The sequence below is a fragment of the Leucoraja erinacea genome, chromosome 20 (genome assembly GCF_028641065.1).
Source record: "Leucoraja erinacea ecotype New England chromosome 20, Leri_hhj_1, whole genome shotgun sequence".
NCBI classification, from domain to species: domain Eukaryota; kingdom Metazoa; phylum Chordata; class Chondrichthyes; order Rajiformes; family Rajidae; genus Leucoraja; species Leucoraja erinaceus.
Genome location: NC_073396.1, coordinates 2,880,344 through 2,890,304, shown reverse-complemented (window position 1 = coordinate 2,890,304; position 9,961 = coordinate 2,880,344).

The following is a 9,961-nucleotide window of genomic DNA, read 5'->3' as shown; positions in this document are numbered from 1 at the left end:
TGAAGAGAGGTTGGACATATTTGGGCTGTTTTCTCTGGAATGCCATCGGCGGTGGAGAATATATGACAGACGTGTATAGCGATGAATATAACTAGTGTGGACAGCCAGAACCTTTACCCCAGTGTAGGGAACATACAAGACCAGGGGGCATTTCATCAAGGCGAGGGGGGGGCAGAATATAAAAGAGATGCCAGGGGTGGGGGGTGGAGGCAGATACGATAGTGGGGTTTAAGAGGCTTTAGGGTCGGCAATGGAGGGATATGGATCACGTGCATGCAGACGAGATGTTGGCACATCTGATGGGGCTGTGCCTGTTCCTATGAAGGAGATGCATCATGACTTCCTGCCCCGATCTATTTTGTTTCAGTTTTAGAGATACAGCGCGGAAACAGGCCCTTCGGCCCACCGAGTCTGTGCTGGCCTGCGATCCCCGCACACTAACACAAGCCTACACACACACACTGGGGACAAATTTTACACTTATATCAAGTAGACAAACACAAGCCAATTTAGCTACGAACCTGTACGTCTTTGGAATGTGGGAGGAAACTGAAGACCTCGGAGAAAACCGAGACCACGCAGGTCACTGGGGAGAACGTGCAAACTCCGTACAGACAGCACCCGTAGTCGGGATCGAACCGGGGATGCTATGAAGGCAGGAATACCAAATGCTCCTTTATCACTGTCTGCTTGGGTTGCCTGTTTGAGGGAGTTATGGACTTGAAACCTCGATCATATGCTCCCTGCATCAACACTGTACATCAATGTCTTTGACTGGTGCTTGGAAGAGGCGTTTGTATCTTTCAGACTGATCGCAACCTCAGTGGAGTATTCTGGTAGATGTGCATTTATAACCCATCAGAACATTTGCCAACCAACAGACTGTTATCTCTAGAACGTGTCTGGTCCCAGACGTAGGTGCTGTATGAATCATACCTGCAGCCTAATATCTGTATTCACCTGAGGCGTGGATTCAATATCATCTCCACCACTGAAGTCTATTTTCCTCAATATTCTGACATTTATAGACTGAGCTTTTCAATGCTAATTGAGTTTGCGTTGCATTCCCTCGGTGACCTGAGTCATACATGCAGGCAATTACCTGCTCATCTCACCCCAAACTGGGTACGTGTGCGAGGTGGCGAATCGGTAGAGCTACTGCCTCACGGCGCCAGAGTCCCGGGTTCGAGCCTGACAGCAACTCTACCGCTGCGACTCCGTGCCGCCTTGTAGTAGATGTGTTGGTACGTGGGTGGTGGATTTTAGATCCCAGTCGAGTGGACAAATGGTCGCTTGGGCAGCACGGTGGCGCAGCGGTAGAGTTGCTGCCTCACAGCGCCAGAATCCCAGGTTCGATCCCGACTACGGGCGCTGACTGTACGGAGTTTGCACGCTCTCCCCGTGACCCGCGTGGATTTTCTCCGAGATCTTCGGTTTCCTCCCACACTCCAAAGACGTGCAGGTTTGTAGGTTAATTGGCTTGGCGTGAATGTGAAATTGTCCCAAGTGTGCGTAGGGTAGAGTTAGCGTGCGGGGATCGCTGGTCGGTGCGGACTCGGTGGGCCGAAGGGCCTGTTTCCGCGCTGTATCTCGAAACTACATGAACCAAACAACCAAAGTCAATCAAGGGAGGCTTGGAGCAATTAGACACATCACTGTTTGGAGAAAGTGGCGGACATTTGTTTGAGATAGGAACAAGGATTGCAACTTCATCATAAATGGATGGGTGGGAAATCTGAAATAAGATCAGGAAATGCTGGAGTAACTCAGCGGGTCAGGCAGCATCTGTGGAGAACATGGATAGGTGACGTTTCACAGAGTGCTGGAGTAACTCAGCGGGTCAGCAGCAGCATCTGTGGAGCTAAGGAAATAGGCATTTTGGGCCGATAGGGTTTCGGCCCGAAACGTTGCCTATTTCCAGAAGGTTCGGCCCGAAACGTTGCCTATTTCCTTAGCTCCATAGATGCTGCTGCACCATAACTCGGTGGGTCAGGCAGCATCTGTGGAGAACATGGATAGGTGACGTTTCACAGAGTGCTGGAGTAACTCAGCGGGTCAGGCAGCATCTGTGGAGAACATGGATAGGTGACGTTTCAGGTCGGGAATCTTCTTCATGGATAGGTGACGTTTCAGGTCGGGAATCTTCTTCAGAATGATGAATCCCTTCTTCTTCAAATACCTATCCGTGTTCTCCAGAGATGCCGCCCTACCCGCTGAGTTACTCCAGCACTTTCTGTCCTTTTTTTGTAAACAGCATCTGCAGTTCCTTGTGTCCACCTGAACCTGAATGTTGTCTTGATCTTATGAAAAATGTGAAAAGAATGTTGCTGTCTCTCTGGCTACAAATCTGTTGCTGATGTTATGGATAGGTGAGGCTCTGGGTGGGTTATATCTGATATTCGCAAAGTGTCTCCTTGCAATACAATACGATCAAACTTTATTTATTGGTCTGTCAACGGGATCCGTGTATCGTGAAATTAAAGTGTCGAATGGAAAGTCCATGATTGGGGATGTGCAAAGATGGGTCGGGAGGGGAGGGAAGTCAACATACCCCACGGCAGAAGGGGGAGGAGATGCCCAGTTCAACAAACATCATCATCCACTTGCTCAGCATCACAGCCTCCTGGCCTTTTACTAACGGCTAAATCCACTCTCCACACGATGCCTGTTGAATTAGGAGCAGCCTCCACATCTCTTCCTGAAATTGATTGAATCGGTTTAGAAGAGTTTGAAGTCTTGTAGTCCTGCGATGGTGGGGAGAGAGGGCAGTACTCCTGATGGACCGGGCAGTGTCCACCATTTCTTGCAAACTTCTTTGTTCCTGAGCATTCAAGTTGCCGAACCAGGCAAGGCTTCAACCATTCCTCTCCATCCGCGGAGGCTGCTCAACCCACCAAGTTACCCCGTAAGATTACATTTTGCTCCAGATTTGGCATCTGCAGCCTCTGTGTCTCTCTTGTTTTTTCATGGTGATCAAAGAGTTGTCCCACCCCGGTCATTCCGTCTTCTCCCCGCTCCCGTCCAGCAGAAGGTGCAGAATAAAGATAGCGGAGTCAGGGGATATGGGGAGAAGGCAGGAATGGGGCACTGATTGGGGATGATCAGCCATGATCACATTGAATGGCGCTGCTGGCTCGAAGGGCCGAATGGCCTACTCCCGCACCTATTGTCTATTGTCTACAAAAAATATATATATGAGAGATATATATACATATATATATGTGTGTGTGTGTGTGTATATACCTAGTATATGTGTACATATCTGTTATGCTGCTGCAAATAAGAATTTCATTTCCGTTGACATTGTATTCATCCAAGTCAAGTCAAGTCAAGTCAAGTTTATTTGTCACATACACATACGAGATGTGCAGTGAAATGAAAGTGGCAATGTTCGCGGACTTTTGTGCAAAAGACAAACAACAAAACAACCAAACAAATTATAAACACAATCATAACACACATATTCTTTTACATAATAAATAATGGAAGGAAAAACGTTCAGTAGAGTTAGTCCCTGGTGAGATAGGCGTTTACAGTCCGAATTGCCTCTGGGAAGAAAATCCTTCTCAACCTCCGATTTATCCGATGATAAAACAGTCTGGACTCTCTCTCGATGGAAGGTTTTGACCAGAAGCATCGACCATTCCTTTCCCACCACAGATGCTGCATGGCCCTGTGAATGCCTCCATAAGATTGTTGTACATACAGTGTCTAATGCCTGCTTGACTGCAGGACTTTATACGTGTATATTTTTTATTGCACTAAGCATTATTGACGTTCTCTATAACACGGCGGATGACTTTGATCCGAAGCTCAATGGGCAAGCGTCGAGTGGTGTAATGTTGTCCCTGTAAAATATTCTTGGCCAGTTTGTGAGATGATATCAAGTCCAGACAAGCTCTAGTCCAAGGTCAACTGAGAAGGGGAAATTGATTCAGAAGACCATCTATTAAGCTGCTTGTGTTGCTGTAAGTACTTGCTCAAGATGAATTGTCTGTGTAAAGAAACAAACAAAGAACTATTGACAAATACATAATTCAACAGTTGGATCTCATCTCCACTGCTGTGACACTGTGGATTAACACTTGTTGGATGTGCAGCGTGTGTGTGTACTAATCTTCACGCTCGTGAATAATCCCGACCTCTATTGACAAATCTGGCTTTCTTTACAAAGCAGCTATTCATCAGCGGCAGTGGGCCTGTACTCGCTGGAGTTTAGAAGGATGAGGGGAGACTTCATTGAAACGTACCCACAAGTGAAAGGCTTGGAGGGAGTGGATGTGGAGAGGATGTTTCCACTCATGGGAGAGTCTAGGACCAGCGGGGCACTGCCTCAGAATAAAAGGATGTCCATTTAGAGTGGAGATGAGGAGGAATTTCTTCAGCCAGAGGGCAGTGATTCTGAGGAATTCATTGCCACAGATGGCGGTGGAGGCCAAGTCATTGGGTAATCTCAAAGCAGAGATAGACAGGTTCTTGATTAGTGCGGGTGTCAGGGGATATGGGGTAGAAGGCAGGAGAATAGGGTTATGAGGGAAAGGTAGATCAGTCATGATTGAATGGCGGAGTAAGACTCGATGGGCCGAATGGCCTAATTCTGGTGCTATGACTTATAGACATGGACTCATTGGGCCGAAGGGCCTGTTCCTATGCTGCATCATTCAGTCAATCAATCAAACTGCCCTGAATAGCAAAAATGGTCAAATTAAAACTAGTTGCGTTTTGATTCCTGGTTTTGAGATATCTCCAAATGCTTCCTGTCCAATGAACGAGATTTGTGATGTTGTTAGACTCGGCCACCATTTATATGTAACTAGTTCTCACAGACAACAATGTATTAATAGTGAGATCATCTATTTTAAGAAATAAAATTAGAAAATGAAAGGTCATGAAAATGAAATATGAATCTAATTCCTCTCTCCACACAGCAGCCGTTTGTCCTGCTGAGTATCTGAGGTTTCTCTCAATATTTCTCCGTCTCCTAATGGGTTTTAGCGAGGCTGCTACGAGATAAATATCAACAGAGCACCAGGGAGAACTCCTCCACTGAAGGAGTCGGATTAATTCAAGACATCTCCTCTCCTTTCATTACTTCACCATCCATCTTGCAGCTGTTCTGTGTCTGAATAAATTGTTCGCTGTGACTCTCCACCAGAACGGCGACAACTCTTCAAAATGTATTTCAAAAAACTGCTCTGAAGGACAAGAAAGGTGCTACACAATAAGCTCCTTGCGTGCGTAAGTTTGTCGTGATTCAGACTGAGGACTGGCACATACGCTACACTTTATTCTACCCAATGAATACAAATGATTCTCCAGAAATAAACCACGGGCATTTATTTTGCTTTGATTATCAGACTCCTACAACCTGTCAAAGGATAAGACATTTCAATTAAAGGATCACTTTGTAACTCGGGTAAAAAAAATTGTAACATCCAAGGTTTTTCTTCTGAGCGAGTGAGCATTGGAATGAACTTTTTTTCTCACAGAGAGTTGCGAGTCTGTGGGATTCTCTGCCTCAGAGGGCAGTGGAGGCTGGTTCTCTGGATGCTTTCAAGAGAGAGCTAGATGAGGCTCTTAAAAATAGTGGAGTCAGGGGATATGGGGGGAGAAGGCAGGAACGGGGTACTGATTGGGGATGATCAGCCATGATTCCTAATTTGAGGAAGGACATTCTTGCTATTGAGGGAGTGCAGCGCAGGTTTACAAGGTTAATTCCCGGGATGGCGGGACTGTCACATGCTGAGAGAATGGAGCGGCTGGGCTTGTACACTCTGGAGTTTTGAAGGATGAGAGGGGATCTCATTGAAACATATAAGATTGTTAAGGGCTTGGACACGCTAGAGGCAGGAAACATGTTCCCGATGTTGGGGGAGTCCAGAACCAGGGGCCACAGTTTAAGAATAAGGAGTAAGCCATTTAGAATGGAGACGAGGAAACACTTTTTCTCACAGAGAGTGGTGAGTCCGTGGAATTCTCTGCCTCAGAGGCCGGTGGAGGCCAGTTCTCTGGATGCTTTCAAGAGAGAGCTAGATAAGAGAGGGCTCTTAAAAATAGCGGAGTCAGGGGATATGGGGAGAAGGCAGGAACGGGATACTGATTGGGGATGATCAGCCATGATCACATTGAATGGGGGTGCAGGCTCGAAGGGCTGAATGGCCTCTACTCCTGCACCTATTGTCTATTGTCTTTTGAAAGATTAGGTGTGGTCAACGCAAAACGTTTTTTTTCCTGCGTTTTTCCATTTCAGGAATACCGGGCTCTTGAACTCGCAATTCTTAACTTCGAACATTGAAAATAGGAGAGGGCAGCACAAGAAGAGGCCCTTCGGCCCACAGTGTCTGTGCCCAACAGGATGCCAAGACCCGCTCCCATTGTGATCCATATCCCTACATTCCCTGCATGACCACGTGCCTATCTAAAAGCCACCGTTGCGCCTGCCTCCACCACCACCCCTGGCAGCACCCAATGTGTAAAATCTCACTCACACCTATCTTCTTCTGCAGTTGTATAGGGCTCTGGTGAGACCACATCTGGAGTATTGCGTACAGTTTTAGTCTCCTAATTTGAGGAAGGACATCCTTGCGATTGAGGCAGTGCAGCGTAGGTTCACGAGATTGATCCCTGGGATGGCGGGACTGTCATATGAGGAAAGATTGAAAAGACTAGGCTTGTATTCACTGGAGTTTAGAAGAATGAGGGGGGATATCTTATAGAAACGTATAAAATTATAAAAAGACTGGACAAGCTAGATGCAGGAAAAATGTTCCCAATGTTGGGCGAGTCCAGAACCAGGGGCCACACACAGTCTTAGTAAAGGGGAGGTCATTTAAGATTGAGGTGAGAAAAAACTTTTTCACCCAGAGAGTTGTGAATTTGTGGAATTCCCTGCCACAGAGGGGAGTGGAGGCCAAGTCACTGGATGGATTTAACAGAGAGTTAGATAGAGCTCTAGGGACTAGTGGAGTCAAGGGATATGGGGAGAAGGCAGGCACGGGTTATTGATAGGGGACGATCAACCATGATCACAATGAATGGCGGTGCAGGCTCGAAGGGCCGAATGGCCTGATCCTGCACCTATTTTCTATGTTTCTATGTTTCATCTTTCACTATGGATCATGGATCAATCATCAACTCATAAAGCCGTTCCCTGTGGCACTTGAATTTCCCCATCGTGGGATAAAGGTTCTGGCTGTCTACCGCATCTATGTCTCTCATAATTCTAGCACGTTGGGAGTGGATGAGAAAGTGGGATGACATTGGGCCGGTGGTGACCGGGTGATTGCTGGTCATCGGTGGGTCGCTGGTCCAGTTTCCCTGCTAGATCTTTCAATCAATCTCTAAAGCCTCATGTCCATAACTCCGATTCTGACCTTTCTCCTGACTTTTTGTTTGACTCTGACAGAAGCTTGGAGCTCTAGTCTCAGTTGCTGCCCTTTACCTGAAACATTGCTTGACGTTTACAGCAATACCATCAGGAAAGTATTTGGCAGTTGCATTATTAGCGTTTTCTTTAAACACAAAACCACCTAAAAAGATTGTTACACAAAAAAGCTGGAGAAACTCAGCGGGTGCAGCAGCATCTATGGAGCGAAGGAAATAGGCAACGTTTCGGCCCGAAACGTTGCCTATATCCTTCGCTCCATAGATGCTGCTGCACCCGCTGAGTTTCTCCAGCTTTTTTGTGTAACCTTCGATTCTCCAGCATCTGCAGTTCCCTCTTAAACACCTAAAAAGATTATCGGGTAGATGACCAAAGATTTGGTTCAAGAAATAGGTATTAAAGGGGGGGGGGGGGGGTAGGAAGGACACAAAGTGTTGGGGTAAAACCCCTGTCCCACTGTACGAGTTCATTCCAAGAGCTCTCCCGAGTTTGCCCTGATTCCAACTCGGAGATTTACAGCAATGGCCACTCGTCGGTACTCGGGGCTCTCGTGGACATTTTTCAACATGTTGAAAAATCTTCAAGAGTCTTCCCGTGCTTACCTGCCGTTAGCGAGTCTTCCCGAGTACCTGCCGTTAGCGGTAAGAGACGTCCCTGAGCTCCGACGTACCCGCTACGTTCATTCTCCGTGCTTACCACGGGGTTGTTTTTTTTTAAACTCGGGAGAGCTCTTGGAATGAGCTCGTACAGTGGGACAGGGCTATTAACCCAGCGGGTTGGGCAGCAACTTTCCGCAGTTGGGGCCCGGGAGATGTCCGCAGAACACCGGGCGGCGATAGTGGAGCGGTCAGTGCGGTGGTCGAACGGCGGACGAGGACGGAACACGTGGAAGTGAGGATGTCGCTGCTGGGGGAGGAACAAAGGGGGGGCATGGAGAGGGGGACCACCTTGAGGGGGGGGGGGGGAGGACAGAGGGGGGAATGGGGGGGGGGGGGGGCGGGATTTGTAACTTTGTCTGTGTCCATTATGTGGTGACTGTTTGTATACCTTGGCAAAGAAGGCAAGCAAAGAACTTCACTGTGAATTGCCACAGGTGACCATAAAGTATTCAATTCAATAAAGGACAATGAAGTTCTGTTGTGCTGAAGCAAAGCAAGAATTTCATTGTCCTATCAGGACCCACATGACAATAAACTCTGTGTGAATCTTGAATCTTGACTTCAACTCTGGAGAACGTGGATAGATAATGTTTCGGGACGGGACATTTCTTCAGAACTTTGGGCACTTTGCGGGATTTTTTCCTCCTGATTTTTTTTCTCGGTATTACGGGGTGTCTTAAAGGGGAAGAGAAAGGGCGAGGAAAGTGGCGGAACTTGCAACAGGTGATTAAATACAACTCTCACACCCTGTGGCTGATGGCGGATGGGTACATTGACTCATGCGTTACAAGGTGGACTATTGCGGAAGGGTTTATGTAAAGTGACTCGTCATAGTGATGCGCAGGTCCGGGTCTACGTGGGTGCACGGTCCCTCTGAGGAGGTGCTGCCGAGCTCAGGCTCGTCCCGGCTACTCAGTCTCGGCTTTGAAGGAGGTGCTGGCAATCTCGGGCATGTCCTCGTCTTCATCACAACATGCAAAAGGGAAACACACACCTCCAGCTCTCCCCCTCTCCCTCGCACCCCTCTCCTCTCGCACTTCTCTCATCTCTCTCCCTCTCCTCTCTCTCTCTATCTCTCTCTCCACTTCCTCTCTCTCTCACTCTCTCTCTCTCTCTCTCTCTCTCTCTCTCTTCCTCTCTCTTCCTCTCTCTCTCTCTCTCTCTCTCTCTCTCTCTCTCTCTCTCTCTCTCTCTCTCTCTCTCTCTCTCTCTCTCTCTCTCTCTCTCTCTCTCTCTCTCTCTCTCTCTCTCTCTCTCTCTCTCTCTCTCTCTCTCTCTCTCTCTCTCTCTCTCTCTCTCTCTCACTCTCTCTCTCTCTCTCTCGCTCTCTCTCTCTCTCTCTCTCCCCTCTCACTCTCTCTCTCTCTCTCTCTCTCTCTCTCTCTCTCTCTCTCTCTCTCTCTCTCTCTCTCTCTCTCTCTCTCTCTCTCTCTCTCTCTCTCTCTCTCTCTCTCTCTCTCTCTCTCATTCTCTCTCTCTCTCTCTCTCTTTCTCTCTCTCTCTCTCCCTCTCTCTCTCTTCCTCTCTGTGCCTGCCCTCTCTCTCTCTCTCTCTCTGTCTGTCACATACTCTATTCCAAGTCTCCCATGCCACTGCGGGTTTGATGAACTGCCTGGAACAGTTTCAGACACAATATCAGACGTCGTTTCTCCTAGATATCAAAGAGCAAGTGATGAGATTATTGAGAAAGGCAAGATGTCATCTCGGGTGGTGTAAATATTAATCCCATAGACAACATCACAAATGGTGATAGAATAAACTTAGCTCGAGGGCGGTGGGTGCCTGGAACTGCACTGCCGGGGATGGCGGTGGTGGTGCAGATACCATAGTGGTTTTTTAAAATTCTCTCTTCTCTTTAATGACAGTTTTTAATTGCTTTTGAATGCTTTGTGTAAAGCACTTTGAATTTCCTTGTTGC